The 7141-nt window shown below is 37.0% G+C and overlaps 2 non-coding genes and 1 pseudogene across 2 annotated transcripts; all 3 read left to right on the top strand.

Moving 5' to 3' along the window:
- Nucleotides 1–1570: 1570 nt before the first annotated feature.
- Nucleotides 1571–4113, top strand: LOC131328538 (eukaryotic translation initiation factor 2 subunit beta-like; annotated as a pseudogene).
- On the top strand, nucleotides 4027–4112 carry LOC131331706 (small nucleolar RNA SNORD34). Its single transcript, XR_009201505.1, has one exon. It is a non-coding gene; the product is annotated as a small nucleolar RNA SNORD34 (small nucleolar RNA).
- Nucleotides 4114–4546: 433 nt separating the features above from the next.
- LOC131331704 (small nucleolar RNA SNORD34) lies at nucleotides 4547–4631 on the top strand. The gene has a single exon (XR_009201503.1). It is a non-coding gene; the product is annotated as a small nucleolar RNA SNORD34 (small nucleolar RNA).
- Nucleotides 4632–7141: the final 2510 nt, after the last annotated feature.

A 7141-nucleotide genomic window follows, 5' to 3' on the forward strand; every position in this document is an offset into this window, starting at 1 on the left:
CCCCTACTGATCTGTCACTCCATGGAGAATAATATTAGGGGTGTATATGGTCCGGATTGGTTCGGTTCTTTAGAAAACCAATAACCAGACCATTTCAAATGGTTCTAGAAAATTGGAAAGCTGAACCTAACCAATATATATATGTATGGAACCTAACCAGAATCAAACCACAAGACCGGTCCGGTTTTGGTTCGGTTCCGATTCTATCCAATAAACATCCAAACACTTATTCATAAAATATGAACTCATAAAATTAAAGAAATAAGAAGATAATCTGCTGAAATAGGAAATGAATAAAGAAAATAAAAACTTTCCTAATATTGTAAATGAAATTTTATCTCTAAATAAATTAAGTTTAGCAAGAAAAAGATTAACCTACCAAATTCAAATACATATTTAATTACTTACACATATGTATATCTATATTTATCTTAGTTTTAAACGGTTCGGTTCGGTTTTAACCACGGTTCATTAATTGAGAACCAATAATCGAACCAAAATTAACGGTTCTTATTTTTTTGAAACCATAACCTGACCGTAGAACCACAGAACCAGACCAAATAGGACGGTTCGGTCCGAATCGGACCGATTTTACGGTTCGGACGGTTTTCTTGAACACCCCTAGAGAATATACTTTGAAATCTCAATATCCTATGAGGTCGATAATCAGACGCCTCCTGTCTGGTTTGACAAGCTTGTTAGAAGGTGGGATTTTATTTTCTGGCTTGCTATGCATTAGGGGTGTCAATGTTTGACCCAAACCTCCCAACCCACCCGCTAAATACGCTCAAACTCAACAGATGGGTCTTAATAGGTCCTAACCCAACTACACTCATCTCAAATGAATCCTCAATGGGTGGGTTAAAGGGTCAAACTATGTTCCCAATAAGTTTTTCCATTTATACTACAAACTACTATCTCCACACCACATCTAATATTGCCCCTCCTTATTTACTACCCTCACACCATAAATTTACAATTACCACAACATAATCACTAATGCCGCCAAAATTTACTAACGACACACCATATTTTTCCCATGTATACAACATATATTTGATATGTAATAGTAAACATGGACATTTTATTTGGTTAATGAGTGGGTTGGATTTCGCTCAAACAATGGGTTGGTTGGGTGCGGGTAATAGTTACCAAACTAATTGGATTGTAAATGGGTAAATGATCCTTAAAAAATAAGTACTTTTTTACAATTTTCAAACTTAAAATAATAGGCTTACTGAAATCATAAAATATGATATCTATCTTAGCGGAACGGGGCCTAAGAGAAGAAAAAAATCTATTGCCCACTTATTAGATTATGCAAATGTGTCTTGGCGTGCGGCTTTCACTGCTGTAAAATAGGATAACTCACGAGTGCTGATTCTTGTTCATTTTGAATGTTTTTTTTTAATCCATCATTGGAGTGCAATTTTTTCACCCTCCTTAAAAGAGAATGAACATAATCCTCTCTATTGTTGGTTGAAATGATGTAGGTTCCACCCCTTCAATATATTTTTTAATAAGCATGACATCACCTTGTGGTAAATCCACACCATTTCAACCAATAAGAATGAGGGTAATATTCACTTCTTAAGTGGACGGTGAACAAAATTAAATTCTCATCATTGTATTTTGATGCACCATTGGTTTACAATCTTGTGGCACTTGACCACCTTAGCCGCATGCAATTGCTGAGGGGATATACCTTGGTTCATGTTTCTCAATATACGTAATTACATTGCAGATTGCCCCATTTGATCCTTCAAAAAAGAAGAAAGTCGTAAATCAAGATACTGCAGATGATGATGTGGACAAGCTGGCCGAGAAAATTGAAAGTTTGTCAGGTATATGGACTCCACATAACGATTGAAAACTTCCTTGCATACGTTGTTCTATATACCATTGTTATGTTGAGGTTTATCTTCTTGACCCGACCCAATTCATAAATTTGTGCTTGCAGTTTCTGATGGTCTTGAGAGTACTTTCAATGGTTTGAAAAAGAAGAAGAAAAATTCGGCAAGTCATCATGCTATTTGTTTTGAGCAATAGGATCTTTTAAAGATGTTGCTTAAAGTTTTCTGACCCTGGTAAAATTTATTTTAGGTGCAGATCAATACCTTGAGCGATGAAAATGAAAATGTAGTTGATGATTTGGATGGTAAGTACTCTTGCAATTAAGTGGCTGGAATCAACATTTATGGTTGTCTTGTTGGATGAACTTAAGAGAGAAGCTTCCCTCCACTTTGTAGATCATATCAGAAAGGATGAAGAAGGAGAAGGTATCATCCCGCAACCACAGTTTCCATGGGAAGGGAGCGACAGAGATTATGAATACGAGGAGGTACAAAGCCCCACATTCTCTTCCCCTTTAAACAATGCTTTGTCTACCCATAGAGTTACCTTCGGTAATCTCCTTGTTCTTAATGTTTGCTTGTATGGATGTGGAGTTGTTGACATGTTGTTTGGTTTCCTCATCTATAATGGCGTACTTGCTAGTTTATTGCATATTACTCTTGGCTTATCTTCAAGGATGTGTTTATTTCTTGCTTTTTGTGTATTAGTGCAATTTTGGTGAACCATTTGATACTAATTTGCCTTTAGTTTAGGTTATCGTGCCACAAATTGATTTTGTTTGCTTTTTATACCAGACATAAAGAGTTGCAGTTGCTGAATGGTAGTTTCTAATAGAAACTTTCTATCAAATGTTTTTTCATCTTGCTATTAATTCTCTGTCTGTCTTTCTCATTTCAATAATTTTATCTCATTTCATTAAAAAATAGCAAAAGAAAAAAAAAAGGTAAATTGCTCTTTTATTGAGATCTTTTATTCTGTTGTAGTGGATCTAATTGCCTTGCATCAAAACATGTGCAGCTTTTGGGCCGTGTATTCAACATACCACGTGAGAATAATCCGGAGTTGCCGGAGATAGACGTAGAACAGTCATGAGGCCACCACAAGTTCTTTCCTGAAGGCACAAAGAAAACCTTTTTTGTGAACTTTATGTATCTCTACAAGACGTATGGCCAAGATCTTTTGGATTTCCTTCTGCATATTCCTGTTCTATTCTAGTTTTGAACTTCATAATGATGTTGTATGATGTCCATAGTCCACATATTTGACTTGCGGGACTCTTGCGGAGATATGTCAGTAAGTTCCATCTCTATGTTGCCTGACAGTAGGATTAACTAAAATGACTGCCAGAAGGTCGCAATAGTATCGAGAAGTGGATTCCTTGCTTGCTTGCTTGTTACTAAGATGACTGCCTAAAAGGGCTAAAAACTGATTGACATTGACTAAATTTAATTATTTTCAATTAAGCACATTCCTGTTGAGTTCTTTGGATCCTTGAATTCCTGTGGTGGTTATATTTTCCACGTTTTGTGTAGACGAATATGTCATTTGCAATGGTTGCAAGAGTCCAGACACAATTCTCTCAAAGGAGAATCGACTCTTCTTTCTCAGATGTGAAAAGGTATTTAGTCTTAAACATCACTCTGTGTGGAAGGCCGGGTTTTATATGTATAAACAACTTCTTGAACATGCTCTGGTGGTTTTTCTCGTTGTGCAAAACCCTTCAACATGAAATGATACGAGCTTATAGAACACATTATTGCTTTGTAGAAAGTTCGTTATCTTCCCTTTTTTCATGTTCTGAATGAGAAAGTGCTGATGTTTTTCCTTGCTACATATCTTCGTCTGTGGCCTATGATGTTTAAGTTTTTGCCTACATCGTCTGATTCTATTATCAATGAAGAGGAATCCAAAGCTATTTTGAGGCCTGTTGATATTTCATAGTTAGTCCCCTGCATTATAATCAAGAAAGCTAAGACAAATTGCATTTCATGGGGTGAAGTCCCTTTTTGTTCAGATTATTTTATGAAATTGTACAAATGTAACTTTAAATGACAAACTTTGGGGCATGATATTTAGGTGCAAGAAGCCTGTTATTTTCTGTTACTTCAATTTTCTTTGAAAGTAATGATACCTATTTACTTTTTTTGGGGTAAGTTATTACTTATCTTTTTTCGAGGCCTATGATGGTTGGAAATTTTGCCTACATTGTCCGATAGTGATATCCATGATGGAGCATTTTGAACTGTCCTGAGGCTGCATTAGTGCTTCTCACCCGTCTGAAGAATTGAAACCCGAAGTTTGATAAAATTTCCACTTGTTCCATATTTCACCCGTTTGAGGGATTTGTTTCGCCTCTTATAGATACAGACATTGAACATCATATCGTGGTGTAAGAAGTTTGTTATTTTCTCTAGTTTGTTTAGTTCTCTTTTAAAATAACGATGTCGTCTAGAGTTAATGTCGTTTTTCTCCCCTAAACTATGCAAAATGTTTAATTTACTTCGTCCTTAAATTGGGAAACGTACCTATTTCGTACCTAAACTATTGGATTTCAACCTACAAGGTCTGATCGTTATGGGACCTCACATATCAGACGGAAAATGTCCATAGTTTATGGACGAAGTAAAAACTCTTTGCACAGTGTAGGGGAGAAAAACAAAATTACCTCTATTTTTTAACTCATGTGTTCCTTTGAGGCCTATGATGGATTTGAGCATTTGCCTACATTGTCCGATTGTTCATGACAGAGATTTTGAAACGTCTGTTCTGAGGCCACTTGAGTACTTCTCTCATATTTTTATAATGTAATTGAATGAAAGAGAAGTTCTTTTCATAAATATAGAACGAAAAAGTTGCTTCCTTGTGCGTCTGATTTTGGTATGTCTGTACTTGGTTCATTTGTTTCATCGGTTACAATTTAACAACCGAGCATTGGGTTTCGGTTCCATATGCTGGTAAAAAGAAAAAGAAAATGAAAATGATAGCTCAGTTATAACTTTGCTGCCTATGCTGGGAAATTAACCGACATTAATTATGATTTTTGTGCTGTTGTAGTGAGGCTCTGGCGATCTGTTGCTCCAATCAAAGCTGGTATTGTAGCCCGTGTTGGCCGTCGGAAGACTGGAACATAATGCGAACAGATATATTCTTTTGTTGGGAGGATTTCCGTGTAGTTTTATTACCTTGAGCACAATATTGGTACGTCGACTTGTTGGTTACTATATGGTTGAGGCAAAAGAGGTGATTTGTGTAATGAAGAGCTTTTTTCTTCTACTTGGGTAACCAAATGCGTGCTAATTGTGAATAGGTACATATGACAGGATTTTTGAAAATTATCGGTTAACAATAATGCCACGAACGTTTCAGTTCATTTATAGATTTACCCGTTTTCCCTCTTATCCGGTTTCCTGCTTTCTCTCTCATCTGAGCTTTGTTCTCTATTTGGAGCGGACCTGTTTCTCCCCTTCCTCCTCTTCCCTATTGACACTACACTACACTTTTCTCTCCACTTTCCTCTCGCTATGAGAGACTGTCATCTTGCCCAAGACGGAGGGCTTGATTTTGATTCCATAGATGGGGTTGATGAACAGTATGTGAGTTCTTTGATTGGATCTGTTTTCGTTTTCTGCATTGTGGTAATGCTCTGATGTGTTTAATGAGTTTGCAATGCTTATTATTGTTTCAAAATCGGACTACATGTTTGGGCAATCTTAGTTCAATTTGATTTGGTGGTTATTGGTTTCTTTCACTTTTTCTAGCCAGCTAGGACCGGATGGTGGAATTGAAAGGTTGTGTCATTTTTGAATCGTATCATAAACAGATTAGCTCATCTCTTCTGCCAATTTTGTTCACAGAAGTCGGTCTCCATATGCATCAGGTATGGAACTTTTGGCGAAAGAAGTATAAGAGGAGAGAGAAGTTGATTTAAAGAGAGAGAGCATGGAATAGGTGAGATAAATCAGAAGAGGGAAGTTGATTGGAATTATTTTTCAATTGCGGGCCAGGTGAGGCAATGAGAGAATGGTGAGTTTGAAATATTTTGCGGATAAGTCGTGGCATTTTTGTCATTTGCCTAAATTATTTAACGAAATATTTTGGTGAATGGTGATAAAAAGTGAAATGATGTTGATTAGAGATACATGGATGGAGCTTGGAAGCTGATGTCGATTGTCGAAATTTGCTTTCACATTGATGTGCATGCATGGGCAGGAGTGGGTTCTCCATCGTGGTAGTGTGTGCCAATAAAGGAGACGGAGGGAGTTTTGGTATTATCAACCATATGAAGTGATGGGAAGACATTAATATCAAGATGTTTTGTCTTACGGTTCATTTACTTAAAAGCAACTTCTTTTATGTATAGGAAAAGGAGAGCCATAACAAGGAGTGGGGACTTGTTAAAGCTTCAAATAACAGCCAAAAAAAAAAAAAAAAAGCTTCCAACAACAATTATTCAGTCGTCTTGGAGCACCAGCATATTGACTAAAATTCTTTCGATGTTCTAATGAGTTTTGGAGTAAACTTGAATTGGCCTAGTTCATCCATTTTTGCACATACCATGCTAATGGCGCTCTAACAAAAATTACGAGAATTATGTGTAGCATATACGTCAAGGCTTTGTTTGCTTTGGTTTCCCATAACCACCCCCCTCTATCATCCAAGTACTTAATTAGTTCTCTCTCCAATTATTACTAATATTAATCTATCTCTCTCGGAACTCTTGAACCCAAAAAGATGCTCTTCTATATGTTCTTGGCCTTCGAACCCATCAAATGTTTACAATGTCACCATAAAATGAGAATTTTTCCAACGAACTCAAATGGTTCTTGACTCTCCCACATAAAGAATCCTACCAAAGTACCATTCGAAGACGAAGTCCCCAGTTGTGGATTTAGGTAGGAATGGTTGATTCCGGTTTTAGTTTCATGAAAAGTAACCGCACAGTAAATCAAATTTAACCGTAACTGTAACCGAACCGCATCATAATTACACATAGACCTTTGTATGTACATAGTTATAACATCACCACTAGGGCTGTAAACGAACCGAACCGAACCGTTAATGAGCAGCTCGAGACTCGGCTCGATAATGTCTCGGTTCGTCATATAAACGAACGAGCTCGAGCTCGAAATATTAGCTCGTTTCGCTAATGAGCCGAGCTGGAGTTGCCTAAAGCTCGGCTCAAGTTGAATCGCGAGCTCAAATATTACTCCATATACTAGTACATGCCCGTGCCTGAAGGCGCGGCTCTGAATCGATGGTTAAAAAATTATTCTTGAATATCCCTCTA

This window comes from Rhododendron vialii, chromosome 6a (genome assembly GCF_030253575.1).
Source record: "Rhododendron vialii isolate Sample 1 chromosome 6a, ASM3025357v1".
In the NCBI taxonomy this organism is placed as follows: Eukaryota; Viridiplantae; Streptophyta; class Magnoliopsida; order Ericales; family Ericaceae; genus Rhododendron; species Rhododendron vialii.